Raw genomic sequence first — 17458 nt, 5'->3', positions numbered from 1 at the left:
GAAGTGGCTGGCTCTGACGCAGGTCTTCCACCGCTCTGCCCTGCCACAAGGTAACTCCCCAAACAGGCTTGTTTCCATTTAATCTGGCCAGGAGAGAAAAACGCTCTGTCATCCTTCACACCCTTCATATGGCGCACCTCTCCATGTGAGAACGAGAAGGCACAATTTATCATTATAAGGACAAAAAGAGGGCTGGGGGGAGAAGGCATGACCCTCGTGTGAATTCTCTCTAACGTGCTTGGTGGCAATATTGGCTACATACAACATAATTCGACAAGATTATGATGACTTATGTAGCTGTTATCTGCTTAGCAGTTCCCTTCATATGTTGCTTTGCTGAAGTTGGGACCGAAACCCTTGGGTGAAAATCTTTTTTTGACAAGGGATGCAATTGTAAGTCTCACAAGCCTTGAGAACTAATAATAAACAGCTACTGGTTCATTTCAAGCTGGACATGATGAAATGAATGAGTTGTGGCTCAGTATGTTTATCATTCACTAAAAAGAACTGTCTGATAAGAGTAATAGAGTTATACGAGTCATATGAGTGATTTGTTCAGGGATCAAATTACACTGGATGCGTTGTTTTTTCCCCACTGTAGATTCAAATGAACCAGCTCATAAGAGGTAGACATTTAGGAATCGGACTACGCTGTTTGTTTCACGCTGTAGATTCAAAAGAACTGTCTCATAAGAGCCATTCGTTCAATAATTGCTCTGCACTGTTTGCGCTGGTTGTTTCACGCTGTAGTTTCAAAAGAACAGGCTCATATAAGTAATTTGTTCGGAAATCAGTCTACACTGATTTCACTGTTTCTTTCACACTGTACATTCAAAAGAATTGACTCTTAAGAGTCATTTGTTGGGGTTCTCGGCTCCCAACCCTATTTTGACACTTGGGCTTCTTTTGTTGTTCAGTTGATAATTTGCTTAGCAGTACACCACAGCTTTTGAGCCTGATTTGAATCACAGGCAAATCGATCTCAGACAACTTGAAATTCTGCTTTGTAAAAAATACTAAGTCCTTTTCCATAACCTTTCCCTATCAAGCTAAACAGACCCTGGTCTGGTGAGATGCTAAATTTTGGAGCGCCATTGCTGGATGTTGGATGGCTAGAAGCACTTTTTGCAGTAATGAGCTGTTCCTCTGTTTTCTCTTCAGGCTGTGTCAGTGTTGTCTGGTTAGTGTGGAGTGGACACCACTGAGCAAGGTCACTTGGGTTAATGGATTCCCTGTTCTCAATGACAGGGACACCGTGGGCCCTGATAGATGCCTCATTAGCTCTGCATATCTATCCTGCCACTCTGATTGCCTTGTGTGAGCGAACAAAGCAGATTGTGAAGTGAAAGAGTCTGATTGTTGAGATAAGAACATGTTGTGTCACCCAGACCTAAAAAGCAACAGACGCACGCAGAATGTCTCTTTCCAGGATTTTTTTTTGGGGGGGGGGGGGATTTTCACTCCCAATTTGGAATGCCCAATTCCCAATGCACTCTTAAGTTCTCGTGGTGGCATAGTGACATGCCTCAATCCGGGTGGCGGAGGATGAATCTCAGTTGCCTCCACGTCTGAGACCGTCAACCCGCTCATCTTATCACATTGTTGAGCGCGTTACTACTGAGACATAGCGCGAGGCTTCGCGCTATTCTCCGCGGCATCCACGCACAACTCACCAGTCGCTTTGGATAAAAGTGTCTGCCAAATGAATAAATGTAAACTCACCACACACCCCACCTAGAGCGAGAACCACATTATAGTGACCACGAGGAGGTTACCCGATGTGACTCTACCCACCCTAGCAACCGGGCCAATTGGTTGCTTAGGAAGCCTGACTGAAGTCACTCAGCACACCCTGAATTCGAACTCATGACTTCAGGTGTGGTAGTCAGCGTCTTTACTTGCTGAGCTACCCAGGCCCCCCAGGATTTTTCTTAATAATCAGCTAATTTACAGTTTGACATTGGTTAAAATTGCATGTTTATTCTTGCTTATTAATGAAGGTTTAGTTTCACCATATACATATATACCCTTGCCAATGCTTCTTTGTTAAATCCATAATTTATATATTCTCTTCATGGGTTCTTCATAGTTCACATGGTATCATATGAGTTGTGGCTGGTTTTGTTAAAAAGCACCTTTTGAAATGAAGCCAATGAAGACCAAACATTTCTTCGAAAGCACTATTGAAACGTTGTGAAATTATCACCTGGATTAAAGTGCAGTATTTCTCGACAGTAGCACCACCCCAGAAAAGGGACCTGCCTTAACTTGCATTCTCAAGTGCTTGCTAAGTATCCCTGACAAAATCGAGCCCTTCCAGGCTGAACCAAGCCAGATTTGTCCCGTTAATGCTTTTAGCGCTTTTAATTTTCTGGGTGAGAACAAAGGTGGCTGCAGTTCAGGCCCCATGTTGGCCTTATCCCTGGCTGGCATGATGACAGGGTGAGCGCAGGGACAGCAACTCGTGTCATGAGGGAAAGTGGCTCGCCGGTGGACTAGAAAGGCTAAGCCACCTCTCCGTCTGCCCTTCACGGACAAGACAGCCAACAGGGTGTCAGGTTTGTCTGACCCATCACCCCCTGTCTTCATCACAAACTGACTGCTGTATAATCCGAGAGGTGTAGAGACCGTCTAACAGTGTGACAATCAGGTGACCCCTCTGACAAGGTACTGGCAAGCCAACTGCACGTCTGACTCGCTGACCTGTCATGCTTCTTTTTCCACCTTGAAGCTGTTGATGCCAAAGCCGGTGCCCAATCTGCAACCATTCTGTGCATTTTTACAGAAATATATATATAAAAAAACATATATATTGGCCCCTTATAGTCTTAGTTAACTTAAAAATGAAAATCATGTCATTTACTCACCCTCATGGTGTTCAAAATGCGTATGTATGTCTTATGTAGGACACTAAAGGTGTTAGGCAGTATGTTAGTCTTGTTGAATATTTACTTTCATAGTACCTTATTTTCTATATAATGAAAGTGAATGGTGACTGAGGCTAGAGGTCTGCACAGGCCTTAAAATGAAACCCGAACTGTACCTGAGACCGTGTGGTCACCCTACCCGGCCCGAACAATAATGTCAGATTATAAGCCCGAACCGAAATTGCTCACTATTTTTATAATTTCTTCTCCTAGCAAGCACTGTTGCAAAAGGCTATATTTAATGTAAGCATATAGGCAGTATTCGTAACAGTATTGAAACAGTAAACATACAGTTTTAACAAGGCACTGCAGCCCCTCAGTACACTAGAGCAGAGCAGAAAGAAGCATTGACTTACTGTTTATGCACTGAAACTTTGCTTGGTGCAGAATAATCTGGAATAATAAGATAACAATGCAACAGTCCCTACTGCCTGAACTTGTTCAGAACATTGAATCTTTGTGACACCTGCGCTAAAAACAATCTTGACCCAGCGCAAAGAATGAAACAGAGCGCAGGTGTCTCGACATGCGTTTGTGAAAATGTGAAATTCTTTTTAACTTGACACGGTGTTTAAAAAGCAAGACGATGAAGAAACAGTGAGACACGGCGCAACAGTCAAAGACATTCGTCCAGCATGTGTTTACATAGGAAAACAATGGGAAAACATAACAGACACACGCAAAAAATACGCTTGGTGTGAACAGCCCCTAACTCGTCCATTCGCTCGTCTGTGAGTGAGTTTGGTAGGCCTGTTATATTTTTCATTAATTACAAACCCGAATCCCTACTTGAAAAACTGACCCGAACCCGGCCTGAAACCCGTCGGGATCTCGGGTCCCTTTGGGCCCGGGTCGGGTTGCAGACTCTAACTGAGGCTACCATTCTGCTGAACATCTCCTTTATCTGTACCACAGAGGAAAGAAAGTCATACATGTTTGGAACAACATAAGGCTGAGAAAATGGCAAATTATATCTTGATATTTTTTAGCCTATTGACGGTATTTGATATATAGTTGAAGTCAGAAGTTTACATACACCTTAGCCAAATACATTTAAACTCAGTTTTTCACAATTCTTGACATTTAATCATAGAAAACATTCCTTGTCTTAGGTCAGTTAGGATCACTACTTTATTTTAAGAATTTGAAATGTCAGAATAATTGTAGAGAGAATTATATATTTCATCACATTCCCAGTGGGTCAGAAGTTTACATACACCAAGTTAACTGTGCTTTAAGCAGCTTGGAAAATTCCAGAAAATGATGTCAAGGCTTTAGACAATTAGCCAATTAGCTTCTGATAGGAGGTGTACTGAATTGGAGGTGTACATGTGGATGTATTTTAAGGCCTACCTTCAAACTCAGTGCCTCTTTGCTTGACATCATGGGAAAATCAAAAGAAATCAGCCAAGAACTCAGAAAAAAAACTGTGGACCTCCACAAGTCTGATTCATGCTTGGGAGCAATTTTCAAATACCTGAAGTTACCACGTTCATCTGTACAAACAATAGTACGCAAGTATTAACACCATGGGACCACACAGCCATCATACAGCGTAGGAAGGAGACGCATTCTGTCTCCTAGAAATGAACATAGTTTGGTGCGAAAAGTGCAAATAAATCCCAGAACAACAGCAAAGGACCTTGTGAAGATGCTGGAGGAAACAGGTAGACAAGTATCTATATCCACAGTAAAACGTGTCCTATATCGACATAACCTGAAAGGCTGCTCAGCAAGGAAGAAGCCCCTGCTCCAAAACCGCCATAAAAAAATCTAGACTACAGTTTGCAAGTGCACATGGGGAGAAAGATCTTACTTTTTGGAGAAATGTCCTCTGGTCTATTGAAACAAAAACTGAACTGTTTGGCCATAATGACCATCGTTATGTTTGGAGGAAAAAGGGTGAGGCTTGCAAGCCGAAGAACACCATCCCATCCATGAAGCATGGGAGTGGCAGTATCCTGTTGTGGGGGTGATTGGCTGCAGGAGGGACTGGTGCACTTCACAAAATAGATGGAATCATGAGGAAGGAAAATGATGTGGATATATTGAAGCAACATCTCAAGACATCAGCCAGGAAGTTAAAGCTCGGTCGCAAATGGGTCTTCCAAATGGACAATGACCCCAAGCATACCTCCAAAGTTGTGGCAAAATGGCTTAAGGACAACAAAGTCAAGGTATTGGAGTGGCCATCACAAAGCCCTGACCTCAATCCAATAGAAAATTTGTGGGCAGAACTGAAAAAGCGTGTGCGAGCAAGGAGGCCTACAAACCTGACTCAGTTACACCAGTTCTGTCTGGAGGAATGGGCCAAAATTCCAGCAACTTATTGTGAGAAGCTTGTGGAAGGCGACCCAAAACATTTGACCCAAGTTAAACAATTTAAAGGCAATGCTACCAAATACTAACAAAGTGTACGTAAACTTCTGACCCACTGGGAATGTGATGAAAGAAATAAAAGCTGAAATAATTCATTCTCTCTACTATTATTCTGACATTTCACATTCTTAAAATAAAGTAGTGATCCTAACTGACCTAAGACAGGAAATGTTTTCTAAGATTAAATGTCAGGAATTGTGAAACACTGAGTTTAAATGTATTTGGCTAAGGTGTATGTAAACCTCTGACTTCAACTGTATATCTCGCTAGTTATGTATTTGCTCTGAAGTAGCTTAAAGAATATTCTGGGTTCAATACAAGGTAAGCTCAGTCAGCAGCATTTGTGGCATAATATTGATTACCACAAAATGTATTTTGACTCGTCCCTCCTTTTCTTTAAAAAAAAAAAAAGGAAAAGTCTGGGTTACAGTGAGGCACTTACAACTGAAGTCAGTGGGGCCAATCTGTTTACGTTAAAATACTGTTTCAAAAGTATAGCCACAAGACGTGAACAATATGCATGTTATCATGATTTTAGTGTGATAAAATCAGTTGCTAACCTTTCACTGTAAAGTTATATCCAATTTTACAACTTCGTTGCCATGATGACGTAAACCATTAAACACTAAAACGACTGAAAAAATGAGGATTTAAACAACTTCACAGCTCAAATAACACATGAGATTTAACAGAAGAGAAAAGTGCTTTTATAAAATTATAATCTTCACATATCTGCACATTTCTTTAAACCCTCCGAAACTTTCATTGTAAATGCCTGACTGGAACATCGATTTCTGCTTCTTTTTTTTTTTTTTTTAAGAAAAGGGTGGACAAGCCTAAATTAGTTTTTGAGGTGATTAATATTGTGCCACAAATGCTTTCGATTGAGCTTAACATCTCTTGAACCTGAAATATGTTTTGGGGTTTTTTTGTATGCAAAAATGATAACTTCACTCACTTATGTTATTGGAATTCATTTGAATGTATATTATAATACTGAATTAATAATAGTTATATATTTCTGTCATATTTACTTCACCTTCATCCGAAGCCTGCATTTTGTAGGAAAACTTGAATGTGCAGTGTGTAATGAACACTTTACAATGGTCCTCATTACAAATCTGGTGAAATGCTGTCATCTTTTCTGTGATACTGTCATGTTTGTATATTTCTATAATGTGCAAACCTGTAGCACTTATGTGAACTGATCTGAGACCACTAAAAACAGCAAATCATGAGCCCCGCACATGCACACAGAACAGCTTCACCCGTTCACTCTTATGAAAAGACCATGTATTAAATCACAGCCTTTTGCGCTTTAATAGTCACATATGACCACATCACGACTCTGATGTTATTTTGATTAATTGTGCAGCCTGAAGGATTGTGAAATCAGTCTGATATCAGGTTTTTTAGCAAGCGTAATAGCCAAATAAATCAATGAAATTATATCATGAATATTCCATATATTGCCAGGGTTGGGAGGGTTACTTTTGAAATGTATTCCACTACAGATTACAGAATACATGCTGTAAAATGTAATTTGTAACGTATTTCGTTAGATTACTCAAGGTCGGTAATGTATTCTAAATACTTTGGATTACTTCTTCAGCACTGGTAGATTTTTTCAGTTGTTTTGACTATAAAAACTCTGTCAGTACAGTAAGACAAAATACACATGTTAAAAATACATTCTCTGAAAAACATAAATATCTTATGCAGTGTTGTTTCTAAAACAAGATAAATCAAACTGATCTTGTTTTAAGGATTTTTAGATATTTTTACAGGAAAACAATACAAAAATTATTATCAGGAATATGATTTTTGCCCTAATATCAAAGGTCTTACTAGAAAGAAAGAAATTATGATCCAGTGTGAATTTTCTTTATAAAAAAAATTATTGTGTCTGGTAACATGTGCATGTAAAATGGCTAGAAATAGCATTTTAGCTTAGTGTAAAGCTGACAATTTACACAAGGTTTATTTCTATTTCTTCTGCTCCAGACTTACTTCAAACTTACTTCTCTGTCGGCTCGTATGAATGTAACGCATCATAAGAAAGTGTTTCACCGCTGTTCAAATGCACTTTGGATCGCATCATTTATATGGATAAATGTTTTCCATCTGAAAGGACTAAATATTAAATGAAACAAATGACAATAAAATGCAAAGTAATCTCTTCAGTAATCAAAATACTTTTTGAATGTAACTGTATTCTAATTACCAATGATTTAAATTGTAACTGTAGTGGAATACAGTTACTTATATTTTGTATTTTAAATACGTAATCCCATTACATGTATTCTGTTACTCCCCAACCCTGTATATTGCCCAGCCAGATTTGGTGTCTATTACCCCAGACAGCTTTGCCCACATAGATGTCCTCAGTGTCTGCTGTGTCAGGGTGAGTAATGGGAAATTAGCTTTGGTGGGTTCCTTCCGTCTCTGATCACGATGTGTTTATGAACGTGCAACATCGAAGATCTGTAAGTAGAGAGGTAGACAGACCACAGAGTTTGTATATGGTTTAAGGGGGTGTGTGCGTGTGTTTGTCAGACTGAAACAGTGAGTCAGTGCAGGGGTGGGACACATTGACACACACTTCACTGACACTGTGTAAAACCCCAGCAGCAGTGCAACTAACCTGCTCATCTGACGTTGTCTTACCACACACACAAACAGTCGCTGGCTCCTCTTGCAGGCCCATGATATCATCGAAGCAAAGCAAGGCTTGACCACAGCACACCCACAACCTGAGAAAACAGTGGTACAGTGCTGTCGTCAGACGACCCCTCTAACTAACGGTTTGTCACAGGTTTGTGTTATTCCATGCATGGTTGTTGGATGCTCAGATGTAGGTAAATCTTGCCTTTTATTACCGAACTGTGATATTAATGCATATAAATGAAAATGATTAAATACCATTCTTGTGTTCATGTAGTGAAAAACCAGAAAACATGTCTTCATTACTTTTAACTAGATTTTTATTTCATGCATTAAACATTTTGAATTAATGTAGCTACAATAGCTTTTTGGATGAAATGATGGCTCCTCAGATAAAAAACAAACAAAAAACCTTTCCGTCATTTCAGAGCAGGTACATAATTATCTAGATAAAATAGGGTTTGGAACAACATGAGGGTAAGTAAAGGGTTAGGGTGAGTGATCAGTGGACAGATATTGGTTTGTCCATGCTTGTCATGTTGCACTTTGCAGTGAATGAAATAATTAAATGAGCTTAAAAGAGTATTGTGCAATCAGCTTTTAAACTTTTCCAATTAAATTTTTTTTTTTTATCGCAGGTGTGATGGTGCTTTTATGGTGTTCAGAATCAGTTTCACAACAATGCTGACAATGTTTTATGTAGACACTCAGTGTGTACCACCCCTGGTTCCAAGAGCTGTCTATTTCAAGAGCATTGTCATGATTGTAGCTAGTCATCAGCAGGGGAGCATCTTTATGCTAACGTGTTTGTTGCCTTGAGTATGAGTAGGGCTCATCACTTTCTTTGAAATAAAGACACATGAACCTTGCTCGCTTTCAAGTCCCGTGTCTCATATCGAGAGGCCTCCCACTCATCTATAGAAAGTCTCACATTTTGAGAAGAAATGAAAGCTCTGGAAGCACACGCAGTCAAAAAACTGCCGTTAGAGTAACATCTCCTCTATGATCGCAGAGGCTCTTATACTGCCCTGCAGAAGCCGCATGGCAGGCATCCCTTTCTGATACCGGAGGAGGGGGGCTGCTGTTGGCCGGCAGAGAGCTGTCTCTATGTAAGTCTCCATCAAGTGGCTCTGTCAGTGTTCATCAGCCAAACCATCAGTCAGTCAACCTGTTTTTCCCTGTACTCCAGCGAGGGAGAGAAAGACACTGCTATGTGCAAAGTGAGTCACGTTGCAGCGGCGAGAGAGAGAGAGAGACATGGAGCAGCTGAGTATTGAAGTCAGACAAGTTTATCAAGCAGAGGCCCTTGAATGAACCAGCCAGCTCTACTTTTGTAAAGGACAGTCAGAGGCGTAACAAAGTCATTAAAGGAGAATCAATATAATGTGACGCCATTTGCATTTGCCGCTGCTCATTTCAAACAAGCTCGGCTGGGGGAAATGGGTTTAGAGCAGTGAGGCTCGGGCTCTTATAGACCATTCACTGATACCCGTGAAGGAATCTGATATCAGCCAAATGAATGTGCTCCATTGTGCAGTTCCACTCAACCTTTTCTTGCCTCCAAGAATGGCCATACAGCTTGAGTGCTCAGCTAATAATCTATAAACACTGATACATTTCAGCCACGTTCTTCCATTACTCACATTTTCTTAGAAATGAGCATGCTTAGTTGACTAAAAAAAAAAGACCCATCATCAGGCTGCTGTTGAAAAAAAATATTGAACTTGAATTGATGAACTCATCAGAATGTGAATTTGCTGTTTTCTTAACGTTATACCTAAAGCAATAGCCTAAACAGTCTAAACGTTAGGAAATCACAACAGAGTAACTTCTAAAATGTAGCTAATAATAGATTAATTAGGCTTTGTTATTATTTCAGGAGCTCAGGTTTTTTTAGGACAGTGTTTAAACATTATAATCTTTAATATGTTTGATTTAAATATATGTACATAGTTTATACATTTTTCAAAATATTTGAATATTTAGTTTTATTTAAGTTTGTTCTGTTACAGTGTGATACATGTTTTTGTCATTTTGCACATCATCGTCAACAATTAATTTGACTAAAATGTATGAATATGACCTGATGAAATTTAAAGGACATTTTTGTCAAAAGACAAACAATATGACTAAAATAAAAAACTGTGAAAATGAACACTGGTCTTTACATGCACACATCATCTTGTTTCCAAAAGCGTAAGAAACCCTCGTTTACATGAGATTTGTATCAATGAAATTATTCTGTACTTTTGACATCAAAACTTAAAACATTTATGCGCGCAAAACATGCGCATATTGAAAAAGCCGGTAAGAACAACGGTAAAGGTGTTTACAAGCACCGCAAATCGGAGCAATGAGCAAAAATCTGTTTGGTTTATGCTTAAATCGTTTATGACCTTACCCGAATAAAAGAAAATCATTTCAGGCATTTGCATGACCACATAAGTTGCTGGCTTATTAAGTATAATCGGTGAAAAAACATTGAATATAAACATGCTCATTGGAAAAATAATAATAGCAATATGTGTAAGTGCTGGTTCATTGACATTCTTATTCATTGTCCGCATCCACCAGGAATATCTTTACAAGGGTTTGACTGGCATTGGAGAACCCCCCCAAGACATCCCACACATGCACATGTAGGGCAGGAGAGAAAGCAGAGGCTTGTGTGATAGTTTTATGGTTTCGAGGTAAGCCTCTACCATGCACCAAGATGACACTGTGGCGACCAGCATTTTCCTCCAGCTTTATACCCAAAGAGATGAAGGTGTATAAGGCAGGGAGATAGCTGAGAAGCACTGTATAGTTTGACCTAGAGAGAATCCTGACTGCACCACTAAATCTAAGTGAAGATAGTTACGGGCTGTTCCATTCCAGCACTACGTGCTTACTCTGGCTTGGCGCCCTGCCGCTCCGCCAGACACAAACAAACCTACAAACTGCTCTCAGATGTCTTAGGAAACATGGAAGCTCCTCACGTTCCATGCCGGCGATTTGTAATTTATTCTTGTGCTTGTTACATTTAAAAAAGCTAGTTTTCTTTGTACCTTGTTTGGGCAGAAAATCAACTGCCTCTGCCTTTTAGTAAACTCTTAAAGTACTTAACCTTTAACTGAAATCGACTCTGATTAATTGTACACTGACATGCTGTTAAGTGTTCAAGAACTGCTGAATCACCAACATTAGTCTGCTCAAAGGTGTATACACCAGAACAAGGCTGCGTGCAAAAACTGGTTGTGCGTTACTTTCTGTATGCTGCAGATGAATTTATTCAAAGGGAGGTGTCAGACCGGCTGTTGCATGCGTGCTCAAGGCCTGTGTGTGTTTGAGAAATTCAAACAGCACCAAACACTGGCCTGGACACTGAACAAATAAAGCTGACCTACAAGGTGGCTTCCACTGCACACACAAAAACTAGTGTGAAACCATCTCCTCACGGCTATACTGAGCCACCAAGCTTCCCTCTTTAAAAACAACTCATCTGTATCTATCTACCAACACTGGGATTCAAGTCAGGTTTGCATATTTTTCCATGTTGGAGTCTTTGCAGCATGCTCAACCTGCATCACTCAATCTGCACCAAGGCCTAAAGGCAAAGCGAGATATATTAGGGAATGAGGGAGCTCAGAAGAATGTAATGGAATTTGCTCTTCTATCTGGCTCTTTGTCTCTAGAATGAATCGGATTTCCATTTTCAACACAGTTGTGCTCATTAGGCTAAATGTTTTTATCTCTTGCTGGATGTTTGCTGTCCTGAGGGCAATGCATTGAATGCATTGTCAATTTAACTGTGCTTAAAACTGACCCAGCACTCCAGATTCAATTGACAAGTCACAACACTTAACAGCACCAAGCAGGGGCGTATGTATTTACACGCTTTTTGCCAGGTGCAGTGGCACAGAAATGGCACTTTTGAAAACAGCAAATCTGCTTCCTCTATAGCATTTATTGTGTTTGCACTGTTAAACACCTAATATTCTTTCAGCTATGAATAAAGTGTGAGGTGGTTATTTGTTTCCTTTATCTCACTGATCCTACAGGTAAGAGATACGACTGGTGTTCTTCACAGCTCGGAATCTGTAGTTGTATATGCATTGCAGCTTCCTGTTTTCTTTGATTTACTTGCAGGCACTCTGTTGCCTTTTTTTTTTTTTTTTTTTTTTTTTTTTTTCCACAATGATCTTCATTATATTCTTCTTGCTTACAGTTTCAACCCCGCATTCTTTGCTGCAGCTCCCTAGCCGGTGTTGAGACACTTTTAGACAGGGAGCCGCGGGTGTGTGTGTGTGTGCGTTTCTGTGTGTTCGTGTGCACATGTGTGGAGGAATGCGTTATCAGGCCCAGCCTTCCTGTGGTTCCTAATCCTTCGTCCCCTTCCCCTGCCCCCAGCCTCTTTTTTCCTCTCTCTCTCTCTTTGGCAGCAGCTACTCAGCTCTGGCTCCAGCTACATGGGGGAAGGGAGGCCTAACCATGTGACCCAAGGCGCTCCCCCATTTGGCAGACAGACCAATCATAGATTTTTGGACACGCGGAACTCCAGTGAGGCTTTAGCCAACACTGATGCCATTTGGGACTCATTTGAAATTACTGGCTGTTGGTCATATCAGACCGATTAAAGGCAATTCGTTAAAGATGTTTCTTGAGCTGTGCTTTAATTTGACTGTATTTTGATAAAAATGGGCATGCATTTAAAGTCAACTAAGGTTGTATTCACAACCCATTTTACTTCTACATGACATTTTTGTGAAAAAGGATAAAAATGTAGGGTGGGCTTAATTTTGTTAATGGGGAAAGTAATGGACAGTAGGGGTCTGCATGGGCTTTAAGTTAAAGTCTGAACATGGCCCGTATCCAAGGCCGTGTGGCCGGACCCAACAGTCGGATGAAGTCCTCTTTGCAACCTGAAATTCTTCAGAACTTCGAATCTTTGTGACACTTATGCTTAAAAAAAATCTAGACACAACTAATGTCTCGAGATGTCTATATATAGATTAATATTTGTAGCCTTTATTATTATATATCATCAAAATAAGTATAGTAATTTATTTTTTCAATAATTTCTAACCCTACCTAAACAAAGTTATACTAACCCCATCTGGCCTGAAACCTGGCGGTTTGTTGGGTCCCATCGGGCTCGGGTCGGGTAGCATACCTCCTATTGGATGGTGAAAATTGCTCTATATGTTACGTGATTGCAGGGGAGGGGCTAAAAAATAGGAGTGCTTCGTGACTTCGGTGGAGCAAGTGAATTACATTTTGATGAAGAACTTTAACAAACTTTTTTCTTTGTAATTTTGTGCACAATGTATTGCGCACAATATGACCAGTAATGTGTATTAAAAAAGTAAATGGAGTCCCTTTTGATTTGAGATCTTGAAAAGTGAATTCAGGTGAGGGGTGATACCTCTTTGTCCACATCTTGATTGTCCCTAAAGGATACTGTCTCAACCTGTGCTGCATTTCAGGTCTCTGAAAACAGTTCTGTCCTCTGAAAACGCAGTTCCCCGTAGAGAGCTGAATCTGCACTTCATTTTAAGAGCGCTGACATACAGGCATTTCTCTGGCCTATCAGAAATCAAAGGACTGCAGGCTTTTGTGTGCTGCTTGGCAAGAAAGCCAAGGCGTTTCATACCCTCAATGGTCACACCCCTGCAGTGCCGTCCTGCTCTGCTGTCCCGGACTGAACCGTCCTGTCCAGCGGGTGCAGGAGGAGACGTGGACAAACCGAAAAGTCTTTGACATGCCGCAAGAGAGTGTGGATGCTTAGAAGTGGGTTAGACAAAGTTACAGTGAGGCAAGTAGTACAGGAACAAAATAAATGGAGGGTAGAGAGAAAGAAAGGATGGTTCGCATGTTGGAGGAACTGAAGAGGGAGGGAAGCCCAGCAGGAACGGGTCACTGCAGGCCAGGGGTGGAACTAGAGGAAAAGAGAGGAGGGGGTTAGATGGAGCCCAGCAGTGAAGAACAGTGTGTTCTGTTCATTCCAGGACAAGAACTGTTTGTGCTGTTATCTGTCACACGGTGAAGGGAAAGCAATAGACAAAGATGCTGAACTGTGTTATTTGACAACACAAAAATAAGACCTAGTGTTTCTTGAGTGCTTGTGTGCTCGATTGCAGGTTGTGTTAGGGGGAGGGACATTCTCATTCTAGAGTGCATTTGATTGGAGAGAAATTTGGATACACCATTAGTGCAGGTTAAGTCATCAAAAATGTTGATCCATTTTCCGGAAGAGAGAGTCTGCAAATAAAGTTAATTTAGTCAACTTTTAGGAGTGCACTAGCATGAGCTAATGGACAAGGACTAAAAGCTACAAAACTAAAATTTTTCATTTCATGGGGTCTTTCTATGGCTGATAAGATCTGCGTTCAGCATTATGTTTTTAAGTGTGTGTGTGTTCTCACTGGGGGGGCGGGAGATTTCTGCCGTATTGTGTTTCCAGATCGGATGGATTACTGTCGTCCACTGTTTGAATAAATGCTCCTTCATTGAAGGATTGTTCTGATATGAGAGCTTAATGATCATAGGGGTGGGCTAAGCAGCACTGGGCTAATTAAACATAATTAATGTTCGTCAGTCAGCTGCTACTTAAGTTGGAGAGCTTAATATATCAGTAATATATCAGATAGGTGCAATGTACAACAATCAGATGGAGTGAGTAGGTATGCAATACTATAGAAATATTGCCTGAATTAGATTTATTCTTAGTGGTGTGTGCAGAGGCACACATCATTAATACTATTATCTCATCCGTTGTTTTTTTTTTTTCAAAAACCCTAACCTTAAGTATTAAGCTTTAGAGTGGAACACGACCCATACCGTTTGTACTACAGACATGAATGATACCTAATATCATGCACCTTATTGAGGAGAGGTGTACTATTAATGTTTATAGCAATCTGACAATTTTCACCGAGCAGTAAAACAGACAAGCAAATCCCATATATTTAAGACAGAGGTATACTTCTGTTCTCCATGTGCTGATATGTCAGAGTGTGCGTGACGCAAATTTTGCCATCAGCACGATACATGCGGACTGTCCACGTCCTAGCTTTACTAGACAGTCCATGTCCTTTCGTCGGCGCATTCACCTGCCGTTGACTGTGCTATAAGTGTATCACAAAGCAGTCATAGTGTGTATGTGTCCATACGGGCTCACAGTCTACAGAGTATACTTTGAAAGGCTGAAGTGCTCAAGGTTTGTGAGATCTTATGGCACGCAAAAAAGCTTTGACATTAAAATAAAGACGTAAAAGCCATATTTAAGTTCAGGATATAGATACTTACGGGTGGGCTCTTTTGGCCAGTCTTGAAAAGTGACCACCCAGAAAGCCCTAGCAACTGCATATCATCATGCTAATCACATCTCAAAACACTTTAGCAACCGCATAGCAATGTCCTGGCAACCAACCACAACACCCTAGCATCGTGGCGGCAAGTTTTGAACTGGCAAGCACCACTTAAAGTCTAGTTTTTAAAATTGTTTTTGTTGTCGACATTTTTAAAAATACATAATTTTACTCGTTTAAAAATTCTGTTTATACGTTGTAGTAATTTTTTTTTTTTAGTATGTTTCAGTATTTTTTAGTGTTACAACAACTAAATGTTAGTAATCAATAATGAAAATAATCAACAGCACATTATATTATCAATTAGTCGAGTCGGCGCACCGTGATAAAACCAATAATGAAAATAATCTGAATTTCATTATTGATTATTCGATGCACTGTGCATGGAAAACCTCTGTCATTGATGTCACTTTACAGTAGTTAGTGTGTTTAGATGACAAAACTCATTTAAAAAAAATGGCTGAAACTAGTAGAAATGGGAAAAAAGCACAAGTCAATTTGTCCAAAGCATGATTGCACGTTAGGTTAAACACTTTAAAAAAGATCATAAGCATATAGTATAATGTGAGCTGGTTGTCACATCAGGTGCGACGTTGGAGTCTTGTGCTATTTAATGCTCTTGAGAGTTTCTTTTAATAAAATACAGGATTTCTTTTTAAATTTCTAATCAGATTAATCGAAAAAAGAATCGACAGATTATCGATTATCAAAATAATTGTTAGTTACAGCACTACTACTTCTAAAACACGGCACAGAGAAAGACTACACTGTTTGCATTGAAAAAAAAGTTTGATATTATCTGCCTCAAGGATTGGCCCAAAGCCATTACTGATCATTTAAAAATAACCGGATAAGATCACCAATATATCAAGCAAAGTCAACATTGCAAAGATGGCTGAAATCAGACGCACACTTGCTAAATGCCTCTTTACACGGGCAGGCTGGTGTAATTGCTAATGAAAGTGACCACGCGAGCATGTAAATATTGCTAAGCCTGCTTCAGTCAAGTGGTTATCAAAATATGACAGTGGAAGATCTCATTTTGTCTCTACCGCCGCCTCTTTTTCTCTCATCCTCCGCTCTATCATCTCATTATCCCTGTTGGTGAACCTTTTTCTGATCAACTCTGTCACTCCTTTTGAGTGACTCTTCCTCAAGTCCCCCTCCTAACAGAATTCATCCACCTCTCTTTTCAAGCTGTGGGGTGTCTGACCTAAATCTGTAAGGAAGGAGAAGAAAATGGAAGCAAAGAGGGATGTGTGTAGGGGTGGTGGGTAGAGTGAATGTTAGGGGTGTGGGGGGCCTGACATCCACTGATGTTGGCAGCAAATTAGCATGTGTGCTCATCAAGCTACACCTCTGAGAGTGGAGACAGACGGAGAGGCAGTGGGGTGGGGCATGGGGGTGGGTTGGGGTCTTATTGTCATTATTAATGTGTACAATCACCTAAACATATATATACACACACACACACATACACACGAAGAATCAAGGAGGGTGAACCCTCTTTTGTCGCTACATGCTCCCTAATCACTTAAATAATTGAGCAGGGTTGAAGGCGTTATCTTTGCCGAGGGCTCAGATCTCAAAACTGCGGCCATGAGAACCTCCGCTTTTCCACATCTCATTTTTCTTTTCCTTTTGAAATCAAAGAGCTATAAATAGCCCTCCCCTCTCGCTCCCTCCCTCCCCGGCTTCTCCCGACGATGCAGGATGCAAGAATCCTGCAGTAAGACATACGACCACAAACGCGTCAAACGTTCAGGTTGCAGCCTTTGCTCTATTTTAAAGCACATGTTTCACACTGGCTTTTGTCTTTAGTGCCGCAGTCTTTCCTAGCTTTCTTGTACCCTGAATGCAGCCCAAGAGATGCCACATGCTGTCAAATCTCGCTCCTTTGTGTGTGGCGCTGCCTGCTTTTTTAAACTGTGATTGGTGGAAGGGCTCCAACTCAAGGAAATGATTGCAAAACCCAACCTATCAAAGTGCGGGGGTGTGCAGAGAAAGATGTGCTGGCACAGTCAGTTGTTTATTAACCCCTCATGCTGTCGGGCTGAACCGCAGCCATCCAAAAGCCCTCCTAATGAAAATGGTTAAAGCCACTACAGCTGATAGTGCCCTCTGTCGCCATACGTCTCT

At 40.5% G+C, this 17458-nt stretch overlaps 1 protein-coding gene across 2 annotated transcripts in view; it reads left to right on the top strand.

The window, feature by feature from the left end:
- Nucleotides 1-17458, top strand: part of LOC127432569 (zinc finger MIZ domain-containing protein 2-like) — a 66352-nt gene that overhangs the window by 12155 nt on the left and 36739 nt on the right. The gene's annotated exons all lie outside the window — the stretch shown is intronic.

Source organism: Myxocyprinus asiaticus, chromosome 42 (genome assembly GCF_019703515.2).
Source record: "Myxocyprinus asiaticus isolate MX2 ecotype Aquarium Trade chromosome 42, UBuf_Myxa_2, whole genome shotgun sequence".
NCBI lineage: Eukaryota > Metazoa > Chordata > Actinopteri > Cypriniformes > Catostomidae > Myxocyprinus > Myxocyprinus asiaticus.
The sequence above is the reverse complement of the archived record's forward strand: the minus strand, read 5'-3'. Positions and strand labels throughout refer to the sequence as shown.